Source organism: Triticum aestivum, chromosome 2B (assembly GCF_018294505.1).
Source record: "Triticum aestivum cultivar Chinese Spring chromosome 2B, IWGSC CS RefSeq v2.1, whole genome shotgun sequence".
In the NCBI taxonomy this organism is placed as follows: Eukaryota; Viridiplantae; Streptophyta; class Magnoliopsida; order Poales; family Poaceae; genus Triticum; species Triticum aestivum.
Genome location: NC_057798.1, coordinates 89,150,835 through 89,171,519, shown reverse-complemented (window position 1 = coordinate 89,171,519; position 20,685 = coordinate 89,150,835). Strand labels below are relative to the sequence as shown.

General features: G+C 42.9%; 1 pseudogene; it reads right to left on the bottom strand.

Annotated features, from left to right (window-relative positions):
* Window positions 1-19,128: 19,128 nt before the first annotated feature.
* Window positions 19,129-19,532, bottom strand: LOC123040587 (60S ribosomal protein L28-2-like; annotated as a pseudogene).
* Between the last annotated feature and the right edge of the window lie 1,153 nt (window positions 19,533-20,685).

The window sequence follows — 20,685 nt, the reverse complement described above, 5'->3', positions numbered from 1 at the left end:
AAAACTCCTCCAGGATTGTTGTTAGTTGGAGGCACCCGTTGTTTCGAGCAAGCCATGGATTGATGCTTGTTGGTGGAGGGGGAGTATAAACTTTACCATTCTGTTTGGGAACCGCCTATAATGTGTGTAGCATGGAAGATATCGAGATCTCTCAGTTGTTATGTTGACAATGAAAGTATACCACCCAAAATGTTATTATCTCTGTTTCAAATATCGAGCTCTGGCACCTCTACAAATCCCTGCTTCCCTCTGCGAAGGGCCCATCTATTTACTTTCATGTTGAGTCATCACCCTCTTATTTAAAAGCACCCGCTGGAGAGCACCGCTGTCATTTGCATGCATTGCTATTAGTTTATATTGGGTATGACTATGATTGGATCTCTTTTACCATGAATTACAATGTTTAGTCAGTCCTTGATCTTTAAAGGTGCTCTGCATTTATCTTTTGCGGTCTCAGAAAGGGCTAGCGAGATACCATTTTGTTATATCATATTATGATTGTTTTGAGAAAGTGTTGTCATTCGAGTTTTATTATTATTGCTCTCTAGTTGATTATGCCATTGATATAAGTAAACATGAGACCTAAGTGTTACTGTGAATATGGTTAGTTCATAATCTTTGCTGAAAACTTGAATGTTAGCTTTACATATTTACAACAACAAGAGAAAATAGAGTTTGTAAAAGTTTTTCTTTATCACTTTCAGTTTATCAACTGAATTGCTTAAGGACAAGCAAAGGTTTAAGCTTGGGGGAGTTGATACATATTTGTCGTATCTACTTTTCCAAACACTTTTGCCCTTGTTTTGGACTCTAACTTGCATGATTTGAATGGAACTAACCCGGACTGATGCTGTTTTCAGCAGAACTGCCATGGTGTTATTTTTGTGCAGAAATAAAGATTCTCGGAATGACCTGAAACTCCACGAAAGTTATTTTTGGATTTAATAAAAAATACTGGAGAAAGAATCAAGGCCAGGGGGCCCACATCCTGTCCATGAGGGTGGAGGGTGCGCCCCCTCCCTAGGGCGCGCCCCTGCCTCATGGGCCCCCCTGGTGCTCCACCGACCTCAACTCCAATTCCATATATTCATGTTTGGGTTGAAAAAATAGGAGAAAAGGATTCATCGCATTTTAGGATATGGAGCCGCCGCCAAGCCCTAATCTCTATTGGGAGGGCTGAGCTGGAGTCCGTTCGGGGCTCCGGCGAGGGGAATCCGTCGCTGTCGTCATCATCAACCATCGTCCATCACCAATTTCATAATGCTCACCATCGTGCGTGAGTAATTCCATCATAGGCTTGCTAGAAGGTGATGGGTTGGATGAGATTTACCATGTAATCAAGTTAGTTTTGTTAGGGTTTGATCCCTTGTATCCACTATGTTCTGAGATTGATGTTGCTATGACTTTGTTATGCTTAATTCTTGTCACTAGGTCCCGAGTGCCATGATTTCAGATTTGAACCTATTATGTTTTCATGAATATATGTTAGTTCTTGATCCTATCTTGCAAGTCTATAGTCACCTATTATGTGTTATGATCTGTTAACCCCGAAGTGACAATAATCGGGATACTTACCGGTGATGACCGTAGTTTGAGGAGTTCATGTATTCACTAAGTGTTAATGCTTTGGTCCGGTACCCTATTAAAAGGAGGCCTTAACATCCCTTAGTTTCCATAAGGACCCCGCTAACACAGGAGGGTAGGACAAAAGATGTCATGCAAGTTCTTTTCCATAAGCACGTATGACTATATTCGGAATACATGCCTACATTACATTGATGAACTGGAGCTACTTCTGTGTCACCCTATGTTATAACTATTACATGAGGAATCGCATTCGACATAATTATCCATCACATATCCAATGCCTACGAGCTTTTCACATATTGTTCTTTGCTTAGTCACTTAGTTGTTACCACTGTTACAATTACTACAAAACTGCTAATGTTACTTTTGCTACTATTACCATTACTTCCATACTACTTTGCTACAGAATACTTTGCTCCAGATACTAAGTTATCTAGGTGTGGTTGAATTTACAACTCAACTGCGAATACTTGAGAATATTCTTTGGCTCCCCTTGTGTCGAATCAATAATTTGGGTTGAATACTCTACCCTCGAAACTGTTGCGATCCCCTATACTTGCGGGTTATCAAGGCATACTAGGGACACGTTGTTTTGTATATGTATTCACACATGTATCAAGTTTACGGTTAATATAATTCTAGCATGACTAATAAACATTTATCATGAATAAGGAAATATAAAATAACAACTTTATTATTGCCTCTAGGGCATATTTCCTTCAGGTAAGAGATTTGGTCGTCTCAAGAATAGCCTTATTCACATCTTTTCTCTCAGACTCAGATTTGGCTTCCCTTCCCATCTTCTCCAGAAGCTTCTTATCATTGATAGCTTGATTGAGTTCTTTGGTCATTTCTTTCAGATCAGTGAAGTGCTTTGCTACCATCTTGGTAACATCTTCTGGTAGACCCAAATTACCCAAATTAGTTGGATTTGCATCATAGGAGGCACCTTCAATGACGCCGAATATCATATCAAAATCATATTCCTCTATGGAAGCAGGAATGATTTTCTCCGCCTTCTTAGCAAAAGCTGTAGCTTTCTCATCAATAATCAATTCTCTCTTTGCAGTTGGGGCAGCAGAACCCGAAGGTTTATCGGAGGAGACAGGTGCAAGTCTTGGTGAAGATCTTACTGGTGGCAAAATCTTCGCAGGAGATGGGGTTTGGTATGGCTTGTCAAACAATGCTTTCTGACTGTATAGGGGAATTTCTTAGCCAGCATTTCCATCAGACGAATCCTCATTAGACTATGAGTCAACTCAACATTTCGCTGTTCCACTTGGTTTTTCTTTGCGAGTCTTGCCTTGCGCTTGGCCTTGGCCTTTTCCCTTTTTGCAACTTCGTCGGAAAAATCTGCTACGGTTTTCAAGGAATTAGCATGAGCGTTGGGAGGCGGTGTTGGCCTTACTTTTTCATCTTCCTTCCCTAGGCAACCTTCTGCAATGCAATCATTCTAGGGTGGAGTGAATACGAACAATATCTGGTATTTCCTTTGGACGTTCTCATGGTTGAACCATTTCTTCGTCCAGTGATGACTAATATTTTGCAATATGTTATTCCTTTCCTGAGCAGTTTCTACTCTTTGGGGAGTCCTGTAAGTTTCCTGATCAGACACTTCAGCTACAGTATTCCTTTCCCTTCCTTGGCCACCCCTTTTGGTATTTCCATCGGAGAACAAGGTTTTGGAGTTTGTGACAAGCTCATCCTGTGGCTGGCTTTGCGCTGAGGGCACATCATCATAGTTTTCCGCAGATTCTGATTTTTCCTTTTTCCTCGGCGCTCTTGGTGGTTTTGCTGACTTTCTTTCGACCACTTTAGCTTTGTCAGCCACCCTTGGCTGTCGAGGAATCTCTTCCTCTGATCCAAAATGCTCATCTGAACTGTTTGCCATGACCACTCTTGAGATAAAAACACAAATGTGAGAGAAAGCACGGAAGATGTCACAAGCATGCACTGAGGAAATTTAACTCAAAATAGATGGTTTTACAGGAAGAGGCATGGGATTCAAGTTATGCACTAGCAATATATCATTGAGTAAATTGTAGTATGCCTAATGATGACATAATCAATCCTCTAATCTTTCAAAGAGCATACATAGTGAACCCTAGATCCCAAAGACTAGTACGAGGAACATCTACAAACCGTACATGTCACAACCTATTGAACCTAGAAGATCTACCGCAAGGAAATAACACATGATAAATCGCGTCAGGATGAACTGCTCTAGAACAGGAAGGGAGTAGAGCTAGTTCTTGATCTGAATGCCCTAACTTTTGGAGAGACATATTGACTATGGCAGTGCGGGAAGGAAGAGTTACCACACTGGCGCGACCAATGGTGACGAAGCTCCGCCGGAGGTGCACGGCGAGGCTTGACATCGATGCTACTTCGAGCTCAGGCTCAGACGAAGTGCGAGAGGAGAGTTCAAACAGAGAGGAAACTAAGGAATAAGAGACCTAGAGAGGGGGTATAAATAGCCTGAGGGAGAAACCCCCACTCCTAAATCTACGGATGAAAAACTCACGATCAAGATATCATGGGCATGTGTCAACCGTTTTCTACAAAAATCTTGGTAACTGATCTGGACGCCAAAATGTTTGAAGAAGCGCAAGCGCCAAAACAGATAAAATATTGAAGATGGATCCTACGGCCCGTAGAAGGCCCATGGATCGTACAGCTCATGGAGGGCCATGGTCACTACAGAAGGTAGCAGTACCATGGTTACAACAGTCCGTGTGTTGCCATGATTATTGTGGCCTAGTTACCAAAAATAGGTTATTGTGACCACTAGATAAATACGGAAAAAGAATTGCAGCGACTACAAGCAAACAACTAAACAAGACAATGAGGAAATAAATAAGCAAGCAACTAACGCTAGCCTATTACCACTATTACTCATATTACATCCACTGGGCATCAAAGTTCGTCACCAGTGAAAATGTAGGGAACAAAGCAGCATATTACATACACTGGCCATCAAAATTGGCCACCAGTGCAAATAAACGCGACAGCAAAACAAGAGCATAACTGAAACAACTTCAGAAGAGCTCAAGAAACGTTATCCTGGGTATCAACCATGTTGTCAATAAGCTTAGCGAGCTTATTAGATTTGTCCTGTTTGGCGCTAAAATCCTCCAACGCTTGTTGTTGCACCAGAAAGTATGCATCTGAATGCTCCAGGGACTTCCGCAGTCCTTCCGCTTCTTATCGCAACACAGCTGATCGATGTCTTTTAGCTTATAGTTGAGACTCAAGAAACTGAACAGATTCAGACAGTGAGTTTGAATAGCGTGTGCTAGCGGTAGTGGCCAGTAACTCGAACACTAAACCAAGACAGGACTTTGGGGTTGTCTCACTGTCTTCAAGATAGTCTTCCCTAGCTATTTTATCAGCTTTGTTGGAGACCAACAAGGATGTCTCACAATCCTGAACCTTATATGCATTACTTCCTTTACCATTGCTTAATAAGGCACTCTTCCCCAATATTCTGTCAGCATTTTAAAAGAAGAAACAAGCAGACACATAACAGGTTTAGCATGTAATAGTATATGAAACTCATTTCAGTGAACCAGTTCATTAGTAAGGTGGATAGGATTAAACTACCAAGTCTTCTATTGCCAAGTACTAGCACATAATAAAAGCATCAAACAAAGATATATCTATGTCCTATGGTCACTGCATTGTCTTGCCAAATCAAAATAGAAACACGGTTCAAATAATATCAGTTCAAGACAAAGCAACACTGAAAGAATACAAAGCGTGGGAAACTACACGGCACAACAAGATTTCAGATGGGTACCACAAGTCTACATGTACAACAACACTATTGGCTCTGTTGTGATGCGAGTAATGTGCATGATATGAGAAGTCAACTGTATACATAATTGAAATTGAAACCAATAGAGCTATTTATAAGAGGAAACCTGTTAAAGAAACATGCGTAAACATACCTGTTGTGCCATTGGAGTTTCAATTGTATCCTTCAATTTAAAAATAAGTTTGTATGAGTAAATACAGTGATACAAGAGCAAAGCAGTATGCACGATAGCAATGGAATCTTAAATGAGAAAAACTGTTCTTTAGGTTTAAGTACTTGTTCTACATAAACAGAGTATAGTAAGACACATGCATATAGTACTTAAAAAAATGAGCTCATAGACCTTACCACATTCTTGGTTCGGGACCAGTACAGAACAAGGCATTCCGAGTCATCGTCCAATAAATGTGTCTCAGGAGAACGTAAGGGAATTTGATGAGTTTCTTTGCCACCGAAGTACGTTTTCTTCAGGTAATCCTGATACTACCACTAAGCATTCTTGAAGATAGCAGAGGTATTAGCAAATGTTACCTCATCCCGAGTTTCCAAATCGGTCCTTCTCTATAGAGTAAAATGGGAAAATTTGTTATATAATAACCATCATGGAGGTAGAATGTACGGGACAAAGCAAAGTAATTTCCATGAATAACATTATTTACACGTAACTCCTGGACAGACACCTGCAACTGACATTTTCCTTCATCTTCAGTATAATATTTCCATGATGGGAAGATACACACATAGGATTTAAAAAAACATCAAATGCTCTAGATGCTAAACTATGAATGGTTGGTTGTGCTTCCTCCACAGGAATAGGTGTACTAATTGGTGGAGTTGGGGTTCGCCGTGGTAGTACAGGCGCTTTGGGCACTGGAGCTGCCTTACTAATTGCTCTTGTTTGGGAGCTCTATGGTGGAGATGGTGCTGTGTCAACAGGAACTGGGTTATTATCTGCTGGGGTTGGGGTTAGATTGGGTGAAGTTGTTTCTCTGTCCATCGCAGTAGGGGTATAATCTGCGAGAGTCTGGGTTCTGTGTGGTACGACTAGTTCTCGTGCATGTACAACCTGGGTGCTATCTCCACCAAGAGGTAGCACTGTTTTATTTGAAGACCGTGTTTTTACTCCGCTAGATACTGCCATCACCCGCTCCAATTCAAATGGCTGATAAACAGGAAACATAGTTGAATGTACAGACATTGTATGAGAGACAAATGCAATAGATAGTGTGGAAAAAAGAGGGCATGAAATAGTTGACATGTATATTGTTTAACTAAAAAGGATAGCATCACATAATTTCACATATATGATGTCTATCTAAACTGGATATCATAGCATGACATAATTCAAAGATATGATGACTAACTAAAGAGGATGGCATGAGATAATTATATGATGTCTTTAGTAAACAGGTTCGCATGACATAATTCACATACATGTTATCTAAGTAATCAGGATCGCATGATTTAATTCACATATCTGATTTATATGCTAAGCAGAGGGCATTTGGATATATGATGTCTGAACTAAGAACATGGTGTTGAATATTTTGTATATGATGTCTAAACTATGCAATGCAAGACACCATATGCATGATATGAGCAGTATAACCATGCCAAGTTAGAGGATACACCTCGGTGAAGGAATAGGACTGGTCATCTGTCTCTGAATCCATCTTTGAGGAGCTATCGGGACCCAGCAAGAGATCTACTTCGACAGGTAGCACTATCTGCTCTGAAGACCTTCTTTTCACTCGAGATTTTTCCATCACCCACTTAAATGGCTGATTCACAGTTAGAGTAGTTTAATGTACAAACATTGTCGACAAATGGAAATGTAATGAAGAAAAGGATGGGCAAGATATCATTCAAATATATGATGCCTGGTTAAACACGATGGCATCTCATATTTCACATATATTATGGCTGGCTAAAAGAGATGAGACTGCATAATTCCCATATATGATATAGAAACTAAATAGGTGGCACTACAAAACATGTCTAAACTAAGCAGATGACATATATGATGTCGAAAGTAGGCACTGCAAGGCAACATATGCATGATATGACCAACACCATCATGCCAAGTTAGAGCAAACACCTTGGGTGTAAATAGGAGTGGTCAGCTGCGTCTGAATCTGCCTTAGAACAAATATCTTCCTCTGGATTACAATCTGGGGAGGGGGAGGGTTTGCCATTGAACCCACCATGGAGTGATGTCTGCATGACATTGTATTGCCGCGCAAAACTCTTCTCTTTTTCTCTACATGTTCAGCATGACTGTGTAAAATATCTAACATGCATACAAAAAAATATAGTGAGATTATGTAAGGAGAGCATGCATAAATCTAGAGTGCTGGTAACAACGAGTGGATGGATCCAAAAATAATGATAGCAGGCTGATGATAGCTTTAATTTAATAAAAAGACAGATGATAATTGCTTTACTATTTCTTTCCCACCCAAGATGAACAACATAGGCAGATATACTATTCATTGTTGCCTCAATATGTGCCAGATAATAGACAAAGATGCTATTCATTGCTGCCTCGATATGTGCCCCACAACTAATTTTATAACTCAAGTTTGAACATTAATTTGGTCCTGACTTGGAGTCTAAGAGGTGAACATGATGATAAAGTAGTAGGTAACATTAAACAATGCATAATATAAGAAGAAACAAAAGAGTGTGACCTCTCTTGTGGACCCGTGTACTCCTTAGGTTCATCTGATGAGTCGATGATGGTGATGCCGTTGCGGTGGGTGCTGGCGGCAGGGAAGGAGATCTGAGGCAGCGAAAGACGGTCAGGAGTTGTGATGTCTGGATTAGTGGATGCTTCTATTGATGGAGCAGGTCAGGTGAGGTGGACGACGTCGCGGTAGGAGTAGGACAAACCACGCAAAGTTTTCTTCGACACCTATGTGTAATTGAAGTAATTTTGTAAGGGCTCCTTTGGCTTGCAGGATTCTAAAAATACAGGGATAGGAAAAACACCAGAATAGGATAGGAATGCACAAGGGAAATAGAGCATTTGTAAACACGGGATTTCTGTCAACTTGGGTGTTTGGTTCACAGGAATTGGAAGAGTAGAGGAATGCAAAGAAACATGGCCAAATTAAAGTGAAACCATATGAAAGAGTGTACAGTTAGAATGTTATTCTGTCTCTAATGCACTTGGTCTTGTTTTGATGCATATGATTTTGAAAAGTAGGTGCAGGTGGATGTTTTGCTCCATTCCTTTCAACAAAATGCATGGATAATTGAATAGTAGAATGCCATAGGAAAAATTTCCCATTTCTATGTTTTTACTTTAGTTGTTCCTTTGAACCAAAATAGCCCTAATGGATGGACATGAATGTAGAGTAATAAGTGATGCGGCAAGTGCACAACCTCTTTGCCGTAGCCGTGTCGACCTCGACATCATTGGGTAGGTCACCGAAGAAGTTGAGGCAGAGGTGGTTGTCGGAGGTGTGGAGGAAGATCCGAGGAATCTATAGACGGCGTCTAGGGCACTGCTTTGTTGTGATGGATGGTTCCGTCGTTGGAGCAGCTGCAGTGAGCCGTAAGACGTCGAGGCTGAAGTAGTACAAGACAGACATCGTTAATCTCAAGCGGGATTCTAATATCATCTCCAATAGATGATGTAAAATACATTACCAAAAAGTGATAGATGTAAAATTTACATCACCAAAAAACACCTGACTACAACACATGAGTTTAAAATTCTTGACTCTAGACTTATCTGACAAAACTGAAATTTACTATGGAATCTAAATGTTACTATCGAAACTGAATGCACTGGTAGCAGAGAGGCACTTCACATGTAGTTTAGGCCGCTCGAGCACTAGTAGTAGAGAAACAATGATCTAAATCAGCAGGCGATCGACGGGGAACACAGTAGCAGATAGCAGCCGGAGCAGCAGCGCCTGGAGGAGCAGCGCGAAGTAGAGCCAGAGCAGCAACTCATCTAGCTGTAGCAGCCAGTGTACCAGCAACAGTAGCGTGAGCGAGAGCAAGAGCAGAGCAGCAACACGAGCGAGGGGGAGCAGAGTAGCAGTGCAAGTGTGGGCCGAAGCAGCAGCAGCAGCGTGAGCGAGCGAGCGAGGGACTGAGTAGCAATTGCAGCGCAAGCGATCGAGCGCCGGAGTAGTAGCAGAAGCGCGAGCGAGCGAGAGCCGGAGCAGCAACAGCAGATCCGCCTGGTATGCACGCCGCCGCCGACTAGGCCTCGCACTAGGGGAGAGCCGTCGTGGAGATGTCGCCCGTGGTGCCGACTTCAAGGTAGCCACACCATGGGGGTGTGGGATGGAGCACCGTCGGCACCGGGAGGTCAAGTTAAGGAGAAGATGTGATGCGATGAGTGTACAACCTCTTTGGTGGCGCCGAGTAGGCCTCGGCTTCGTCTGAGGAGTCGGTGAGGATGCTGCAGGTCCGGTGGAGCATGTTAAGGTGGCGCTGTGGGCATTGAGCAGCCGTGATAGACGAGGCAATCATCGGAGAAGCTCCTTGGAGGTGGAGGATGGGGCGGCTGAACCGGCGGGACGATGGATCCTCATCCGAGGAGGTGGATGAGGGACGGCGAGCTGTTGCGGTGGACTACATTGTCGGGGAAGAGGCTCCGGCTGGGCAGCGGTGAGGTGGCGGATGGAGGAGGGTGGGGTTTTGTGGCTGGAGTAGAGAGGTTATGGCGGCCTGGGATTTCGAATGGATAAAAGGAGGCGATGGGAGGGGGAACCATTACTTAGGGACGTGCTTGTCAAAAATGTAGGGTGTGTTACAAAAGTACCCCCACCGATTTGAACTAGCGGCCCTTTTGGCTCAGGGTTAGAAGGGGGATTTCTTGTGTCGGGATTTGGCAGCTGGAGGGAGTTTTCGTGCGCGTTGTAATTTCGGCATAGCTAGCAAGGCGCGGGTTGTGAAGGCGCGAGTTTTGGGAGCATGATATCTGAATTTTTGGGATATAACAAGACGCGGGTTGAATTTTAGGGACAAGCCTAACCTGTAATATTGTACGTACCAAGTCAGTTCGCACTTCCCTCAACAAAAAAAACAACAAAAAATAAAGCTATTCACACCACACAAAGAGAGAGTCTTGTCCCGTTTTACTGTAGAAATGCTATTCAAAGCTACGTATGAATCCATGTTATGTCCAATTAAATTTTTCGCTATCTGTATAATGCATGTAACCTACTCATACCAACATTTTAGTAAATTCCAAATGTCTATACTACCGCTGCAATTCGAACTAAATTTGAATTCGCTTCTCTATTTGAATAAGAATCTACAATCATGATTGTTGCCAACTTAAACCATCATTCGTGAATTATCTTAACAACACACCACATGATTACTATAGAGATAGATATGAACTTGAATTCAAATTTTTGAACACACCTAATGTTGATCCCAAATAATTGTACATTTGATGTACTAACTAGATACTCATAATATAAACAATGTTCCATACATACACCATGTTTATCACACAAGGTATAGTGCCCCGCCCCTACATTATGACAATTATTTAGCCCTGAGCTTCGAAAGCCACACATTATCACAAATTATAATCAATATTCTATATATCATATGTAGTACTAGAAAGATGCCCATGCGTTGCACAGAACATCAAGATGCATTTGTATGAGTAATTTATCTTGTGGGAGAAAAGGATGAACGAGGGAAGGCCTTATTTGCAAATGTGGAGAGGGGTGTGGGTATCTTTTTTCAAAATTGCCATAGTTTCCTTCCTATCCGTCAGATATAAAACGGACGGCCTATATTGCAGGATGGCAGGCACACCATCATCACCAACTCTGTTTCTATTTGCAAATATATATATATATATATATATATATATATATATATATATAAAATATTATATGTAGTATAGCATGTTCATAACCACACCATGCGTATCATCGTTATATATATTCACGCATGCGTTGGTTTAAAACACTATTATAAATTCTTCAAATATGTAAATTCACTTTTTACAATGAATTATGATCTCTATTCATCTTTTACACCCACACAATCCTCTTATCTTAGTAGCTAGCACTAACTTTCTCTCGTGCATGCACACGCCCGCCTCCCTCTCACCCTCCCTCAGCATTCTCTAGCTCCATGGCGCAAATTTGTCCTTTCACTTTAGGTCGTTCACCCATGGTGTTTGTAGGCCCCCAGCTCCTTCTTCCTGGGACACACCGATTGATATGCCTCTCTAGCCAAGTGTGCCTACCACAAACACAAGCTTTCCCTCTTCTCTTCTCACCGTCCATTTCTCACTCCCGCCCCTTTTTCATCGATATCGTACTCGCACACTCCTCCCCCTCGATATAGTATGCCTCTTGCACCATCTCCTAGCTGCATCCCTCTCTCTCTGTCCTTCTCTCTGGGCCTTATTTGCTTCTAACACATACATGCATGTATACCGATCGATCTCCCTACATATACCTAGGTTGACTTTAACTATTTTCCCCATGCATCGATCGATGTACCTCACAAGTTCTGTCTGTCCTTTCTCTGACAAAGGACGATTGATCTTCCTATGTAGTTACGTCTGCTTACCACAACCATATCACCCGCCTCATCATCCGTGCATGCCTCCTGACCCGTCTCTCACACGCACGTGCACATACAGGAAGGCATCCCCTCTTTTATTGATATTGTAGGTGTGCCCTCCGTTTGTCTAGCAAGCCTATCCAACCATTTGTGAGAAGCAACTCCACCAATAATCCCTCCGACAATCTAGCTCTGTCTCTCTCCCAACCTTATTCCTCTCCTACACATATGCATGGATGCCGATCAATTTCCCTCAATACATAAGGTAGGTCTCTCTCCTCCTCCACACATATACCAGCCATTGTACCTCTATAGTTAGGTCTCTGCCCCCCACCCCCACACACAACGATAGTTGAGCGCTATAGGTAGGTATCCAAGCCACAGAGACAAACTACGCTTGTCCCCTCTCATGTTCTATGAGGCCATCCACCCCATATCTTTGATGTGGGCACACATAAAATCAATGGCACTCTTTATTGATCACGCGCGCACACACACACACATCATCCCTCTCTTCGATTCTATGGATACCTCACGTTGATGATACCTCCACTCTCTTCTTGTGGATAGCCCCCTATATATATGTTATATCCAGGCCTCTATTTCACACACATTGCATATGTTACATTTTTTTATTGAAATATCATCGACACATATTCCCTGTCCATCTCTCACGACCCCCCCACACACACACACCGATAGTCGAGCTTTGTAGGCAGGTATCCATGCCACACAGAGAAACTCCACCTGTCCCCTCTCACGTTCCAGTAGGACAGCCACCCTATATCTTTGACATGGGCACACACAAATTTGATGGCACTCTTTATTGATCGCGCACGCACACACACACACATTATCCCTCTCTTTGATTCTATGGGTACCTCACATCAAGGATACCTCCACTATCTTCTCGTGGATCACCCCCTCTCTCTATATATATATATGATATATCCAAGCCTCTATTTCACACACATTGCATATGTTACATTTTTTGATTGAAATATCGTCGACACATATTCCCTATCTATCTCTCACCCCCCCCCCAAAGATGCAGTCACGAACCCACACACTATATCTCTCTACGTTTGTATCTCTCTCACACAAACCCACGTAGGTGGTGTATGTACACGAAGAGAATAGGTGCACTTACTCATGCTTCGTGCGCAGCCACACCCGTGTGGGTACATGGTGGAGCTCATTTCTGTATGAAATGACAGCCCACATGCTAATTTCAGCGCGTGTAATGGTTGTTTACCAACGGAGGTTGTGTACCACGAGTGCACGAAACAAAGTTCGACTTGATGCGTCGACGCGTTATTTTTTAGATAAAGTTATATCACTCAATGGCACATACATAGAATATAAAACGATTTTTGTGGAGAAAAAGGTAGTCCACTCCGCTATATACAATGGAGCCTGCCTTCCTGGATTTTTCTCTCTTCAGAGTATCTCACACAAGGCGACGGTGGCCTCTCTCTCTCTCTCTCTCTCTCTCTCACCGCTGCTCACTAGCCCGGCCGCATCCCGCCACCTAGTGGAAAGGGAGGATGTGCATCATTTCTCTGTTTGACGGCACCGAGGCAGCACGTCTCGATCTGCGGTACACGCCGTTCTCTTTGACCAAGCTCCGGTGCAGTAGGGCCTACGCCACTTGCTTGCTGCCGCAGTATGGGTAGATCCCGCTCGCTGCCGCTCTCCTAGTTACATCCCGACGATCCCCAAGTATCCCCTCTGGCCTTGCTCCACCGCCCATCTTCCCTAGTTCTTTGCCCAAAACACAGCTCGCCTGGCGTACTTTCCATATTGCAATCTCGTCCTCACATGGTTTTAGATAAACGCAACCGTGCTGTTATTTTCTCTTAGGACAAGGAATATGCTTTTTTTGTCGTCGTATGTGTCATCAACTGTTATTGGCTAGTAATTGTTTCCTTTGTACTTGTTTTTTGCAAACAGGGCTATCCATTTCACCTCGTTGCTATTGCAATCTTTTGGTGAACTGCACAAATCACTTTTTTCTTAAGAGTGTTTTGTGCAGTTCTACTAAAATGTCACACGGGCAACGTCTCTAGATTTTAGTGCGACTGCATAAAAGGAGATTGGTTTTGCTCTATCCTCCTCATCCAACTCCGAGCCTAATCTTTTCCAACTATTTTCTTAATCTTCCCCAACTAGTTAGTCTTAAGAGAGTCTGCAAAGGTGATCGCCTTCTATCTGTGTGTTTATTGTTTCATCATTAGTCCTCTATTATTGTAATCACACTTAATATATTTGGAACAGGGACGCTCAACTCTATTTTAGTGGAACTGCACAAAATGATCAGAATGTTGCATGCTCTTGTCAGCTACTTTTTTTGCCGACATGCCTTGTTGATTTAGATAGAGCTGGGGGAATGTTGCTGCCAATGAAAGCATGGATCAAATTAATTTAACACCTTCTCACAACTTTGTCTTCAGTTGTGATCTAAATGTTAGCTCTGATCTGCTAATCATTGAGATGCATTAGCAAGGAAGTTAGTTTTTTATTTTTTTTCAAAAGAGCATGGATTGCAAGACACACGAAACAAAAGCTGAAAGCTCAGAGCATTATACAATTTCATGTCGCTGGAAAACTATTTGTATAGTATGTCAATTATGTTGCTGGAAGCTTGATAGCATTGCCAGAAGCCTCTTCAGCATCCAGGTCCATGTGCCATGCACAAAATTATACTCCCCTCGTTCCTAAATATTTTTCTTTTTTAGAAATTTCAAATGGACATATTTTAGAGTGTAGATCCACTCATTTTGCTTCGTATATAGTCACTCATTGAAATCTCTAGAAAGATAAATATTTAAGAATGGAGGGAATAGTGCATAACCGCATGGGAGACTCAGTCCAGTCATTGCGCCGCACCTAATAGTGAGTAATGAGCAGTCAAATCATAAGCCACACCTTTCCCACTATAAGTTGCTCGGAAGAAGCAACCATCAATACACTCTTCTTTGAATCTGCTCATACTACTCCCTCCGTCACTGTTTCCTTCAACAATCTCTGGGACCAAGGCAACTAGCGATCGGCCTGAAAAATAGCATGTCTATTACTAGAGGAAATATGCATACCCACATGCATGTAGTGCTTCCACCTCAGGTACACACATGCATGCACTTACTCCACTCCGCGCACACACCTACATCGAGAGAAAATTGTGGACTTGATTGCGGTTACCATGCCCTAATTAATTGAGCATTAAACCAAGCGCGTCTAAAATCTCTCTGGTGGTGGAAATGCATGGAGAGAAATGCATGAGAGTGAAGCGCGCCCTGTAAACTGTGGCGGAGGGAGGAGTAGTATGAAGGTGCAAAACCAAGTACGCGTATAGACAATCGGTCAAAGCGCTTCCTCTTGGCATATCACTAACATGTGGGACGAGAGTGTGAGCAAACCAATCTCAATTGACAGCTAAATGGCCAACCCGCCATTCCTTGAGAGAGACGAGGAGCGAGAACACACAGACGGGCTCGCACGGAGGCCAAGATATATTTGAGCATGGTTGATCGATATCATCATTACATGTTCGATGTTTTTAATAGTACTATTGGGCTGCCGTTTTCCGCACTTCTCCCGAATAAAAAATGTGTAATTTATCAGAGATTAAAATAAAATAAGAGTACAGACGCTCCACCATGAGGTTCCTAGTACATGTATACTAGTAGTAGTACTACTCGTACTACTAATCCTTGCGCTTGGCTCTTCGCCTCTTCGTGAAGTAAAAAAATGATGTTACTACAATGTATGCCTCTGGAAATCTGGCATCGAATGAACTAGTGCACGTCCACCGCCTGGGCGAGGGTAGGTTGCATTAGTCCAAAGCTTCTCGTCGTCCTGCGAGCCACAAGGCTTGAGGTAAACAGAGAGGGTGTAAGCGAGCTTCACCTTGTCCTGCAGGCTTCTCCTCATTCTGCGAGTTGATGGGACACACCAACAAGTAGTGCTAGTCCATACTCCCTCCTTTACGGTTAATATGGCTTAATGTTTTTTGCGGGTAAATGAGAGAGCTTTATTCATATATAAGAATTCTTAGGACGATCAGCCAAGAGACTGGTCGCTAGGAAGTGAGGTACCCTGCAAAAAAAGAAGGAAGCGAGGTGTTTCATCAAGCCAACTCTCGGTCACATTCAAAGTGAAGCAAGCATGGTTTGCACAGAGATGCGCCGCAAGGTTTGCTGACCTGTTTACATGTTGAATAACAAAAAATAGAAAATATTACCGACCGCTCCAATTTCTAATAGGATATAGGACCAAGAATTAAGCGAGAATTATGGCGAGTGTTCCATGCAATCAACTTCCATTATCACATGCGAGAGCCCTCAAAGAGAACCAAATGTATTGAAGATTGATTTATCACAGATTAAAATAAAAAAAGAGTGCAGACGCTCCTCCATCCGGTTCCTAGTAGTACATACCTGTATAGTAGTAGTACTAGTAGTAAACTTTGCGCTTGGCTGTTTGCCTCTTCGGGAAGTCGGACAATAATGGCACTGGTATAGTTCATGCTTTTGTCAATCTAACACCAAATTAACTGTAGCACGTCAACCGCCTGGGCGAGGGAGAGCTTGCATTAGTCAAAATTTTCTCCTTGTCCCGCGAGCCACCGCGCGCAAGCTCCTCCTGTCTTGCAAGCTTCTCCTCCTTCGGCAAGTTGACGAGACACAGCCAAGTAATGCTAGTCCATATTGCCTCCTTTACGGTTAATATGGCTTAATTTGAAACGAGTTTAATACATTGTCTGTAACTGTATATTTGTAAAAGTACGGTCAGTGGACTTCATAATACGCTCATTGCGCTCACCTTGGTTGAGTGTGTGTGTGCATGCATGTTAAGGTTGAGCACTTGAGCGTGACCGTGTGTGTTCCGTCCTGTGCTCGGAGATGCAAGCATTAGGGTGTCGCGCGTGTGTTTCGCATCCATGTGTACGTGTGATTGTTGCATGCATGCACGAGGTTGTAGTCCCTCACATTGACATGTTCGTAAGTCAATGCTTTGTCAAAATGTTGCATGCAAGATTTAATCATTCGTTGTTCATGCATGCATTCCCGATATTAATACGTTGATAAAGAAAATTTCTTGAGGAAAACGAGCCCATGAATTGAGTACAAAGGGGACCAATAAGCCAAGATGGAGGGAGTACTAGTAGTGAACCGAAAAGAGGGAGTAGGTACTAGTAGTACTACGTAACAACGTGCAGTAACAAAATTCCTCTATGCGCATCCTGTCCATGCAAGAAAATAGAGATAAGTACAAGTGAGACTCAGGAATAGTCATACACGTAGGGGGAGTATGTGTAGGGGCCACTCAGGAGCAGTCAGATCACACAGTAAGGTTAGTCGGAAGAAGCAACCATCATTTCACTCTTCAATGACACATAGACAATATAAAATGGTTGATATGGAGAGAAAAATAAAACCTCTCCACTATATATACACTAGCAGGAGCCTAAGTTACAAGCCTGCTTGCTTGGGGTGGTCTCTTCACAAGCATAGAATGACGGTGGCCACACCGCCGGTCACAGATCCGGCCTGATCCCGCCACTGGGGGAAGGGGACGATGTTCCGTGTAGACGTGTTTGACAGCGGCGAGGGAGAAAACCCACTTTCGGTGCGTCCCAATTAGGGGTCTCCGCGGTATGCGCTGGTGCCGCCTCCGAACCACCCTTCTAGCTACACCCCGACGTCCCAGGTACAACTTTCGTTTGGAGCCGGCTTGCTCCACAGTATGGCTAACAAGAAATATGCTATCTTGTGACCTCCACTATTGGTCACTGAAAGGTCATAGTTTTTCATTTGTGACCTTTTTGTGACCAAAAATAGAAGGTCAAAAGCTGAGGGTCGTAAACTGACTATAGCGACCTTCTCTGTGAGAAGGTCGTGGACGTTTATGACCAAAATATTCCTACTGTGGTGTTTTGGTCACTAGCAGCCTCCCCAGTCCACGTAGGCATCCAGCGTGGCAAGCTGATGTGGCACAAGATTCAGCCCGGTCCAATTCGGTTTTCTGCATGGGCCTAGCCCAACAATTCAGCCTTTTTACTATATTTTTTTATCAATTTTTGAACGGCTTCATGGGCCAAGCCCAACATTTTTAGGTCCATTTCATTTATTCTTTTTGTTCTAGCTTCTAAGAAATGCACGATGTGATTTGTTTGGGCCATAGCCTTCTTAGAGCCCAAATATTGTTTGGTCCAGTAGAATATTTGGTCTTTTTAATTCACAGATTACAATTTATACACATTTAAAAATCAAACAATCAGTAATTCTCTTATTAAATGATCAAATCCAGAACTCATATGATCAACATTCACAAAAACATACAAGACTTCACGTCCGCGGTAACATAGCTTGAACAATCCTAATTACAGTTTATATCCAAGAAGTGTACGTGCAATCCAAAACATGGTGGCAAATATCAACCGAAACTATGGTTCACACCCTTGCTTGGCTCTTTGCTGTCAAAGTATATAGTCGTCCTTGGACCTTGGGAGCTACCACCAACGGCACGGTTGTCCTGGTTGTACTTCTGTGGTCAAAGTCCTCACCTAGAAAGGATTATACAACTCAGTCATATATTCACGACTCAAAACTCATGACATGACATGACACTAAGAGAGAACATCATAGAGACTCAACCAGATCCTAATATAAAGGCTATTCAGACCATAGCTAGTTTATTCCAGTATTTTTGGACACATGTGTGTTGCTGCTGTTTTCTGGAAACATGGAGTACAAGTATTTTTGGAAACATGGAAGAACATGATTTATTATCCTGGAGACTAGACAAGAGTTACTCCAGTGAAGAGGATGACTAAAATCGCTCAATGGTTGAGAATACACCAACAACTTCAAACTCTCCTAATGAAAGATTAAAGTGCTGGAAACCTAGAAGCGGGACAGATTATAGAGTTACCTGAGTGGAGTAAGGGACTATTTACAACATGGGAATTTCAAAGGAATCAGTCCATTTCCTGCAGGAACATAAATTAAAGTTAGTGTTCAAAACTTAGCACTAGAAGATCAGTCTCAAGCTTTTCAAACTTTGCATAATTAAGCGAACAGCCCCAGCAAGCATCAGACTTTTCTGAAGTTATGTCCGACTTGCAGAACAAAGTGACTTCTCAAGACAACAAGTTGTAATACCTAATTCTTGATAGACTTGGCCGTCTTGCGGAACTCCTTGCGCATCAGAGTCTTGTGCTGGAGCTTGGCAGGGGTGTTCTGCTTCTTGGTCTTGGTCGTGGACAGGACAACTCCCTTGTCCTCTCCCGCTGATGGCTGGACCACCACGGTCTTGCTGTTCGCCAAGCCTGAAACCACATCAGCCCCACAACAAGTTAGCTCCTTGCAGAGACACTTGCAAACAAAAGGGTTAAAAATACTGCAAAGAGCTACGGACTCGAGAACTTGTAGGAGTGGACATTGTAGAGGTTGTTGGGCTCCTTGCTGAACCGCACCTTGGCGTTGCTGTTACCGAACTATTTTATCAAGAAGCAGTTGTTCTTCTTCACGAGCTCCCAGACCAGACACCCTCGAACGGTAGTCATTTCCCTTGGCCTACATAACCAAAACAACAACCAAAAGTTAGATCCTAAAGCTAGCAACAAGCAACAGGACACACTAATCCTACAGAATCAAGGAAACATTTGACTATTTGAGCAAAATTGTATGTTGATTGCACCTTAAGCTCTCTCGCCACGGATCCTCCTAGCCAGCTGAATGTCCTTGGGCATGATGGTCACGCGCTTAGCATGGATGGCGCACAGGTTGGTGTCCTCGAAGAGACCCACCAGGTAGGCCTCTGCAGCCTCCTAAAGGGCCAGCACCGCATGGTTCTGGAAGCGGAGGTCAGTCTGCACAGACAGAACAGGGTGGTGCTTTTAGTTTACTTGATTCATTATACTATAAGAGTTGAGATAACAGGAGCATAACAATGTAGTGCTGTACTGTGAAGTTTGAGGAGCATAAAAATGTAGTACTGTACTGTGAAGTTTGAGGAGCATAAACTATATGAGACAGTTTACTTGATCCAAAGTTTAAGGAGTATCTTATCTACTAGTAGTACTGTACTGTGAGACTTTCCTAAAGCAGAGTCTGTAAACAAACAGAGTGAGAACCATCAGAAGAACATAGATGTTCTTCTATCAAATAGTGGCTTTTAGTTAGCCAATTCAGCACCTGAGCAGCATGTATGGCACACCAATTTTTACACATTCCATTCCATACCTCTTGAGCACAAGTGCTCCCACAATACATAGGCAGAGTAACGGCATGAACCAAGTGCAGAAATGAATAGAATGTGCAACCAGAGTGTCTCAGAGTTACTGAAGTAGACAGCGAGTAACTGAAACAAGAGTTACAGAAGCTAGCTTACCAGGCTCTGCAAAAGTATGGTGGTGGAGAAGATGCAGGCAAGTCGAGCGAGCCTGCAATCAATTAGGCGAAACATCAATTCTGTGAGTGACAGAAAATAAAACAGTCGACTGGTTAACTGAAGCTGACAAACAATCGGATAATGGATGGACTTACACTATGAGCACACATCAGCATCAGCATCCAGGTAGCAGCAGCAGCAACACAGAGGACCAACACATACACACATACTTACAAGTCAGTCACCTTCCATGAATGTAGCCGGGAGGGGAGAGGCAGCTAGCTAGGAGTGAGGAGTCCCTCACCTTCCATGGCCACTCGCTGAGA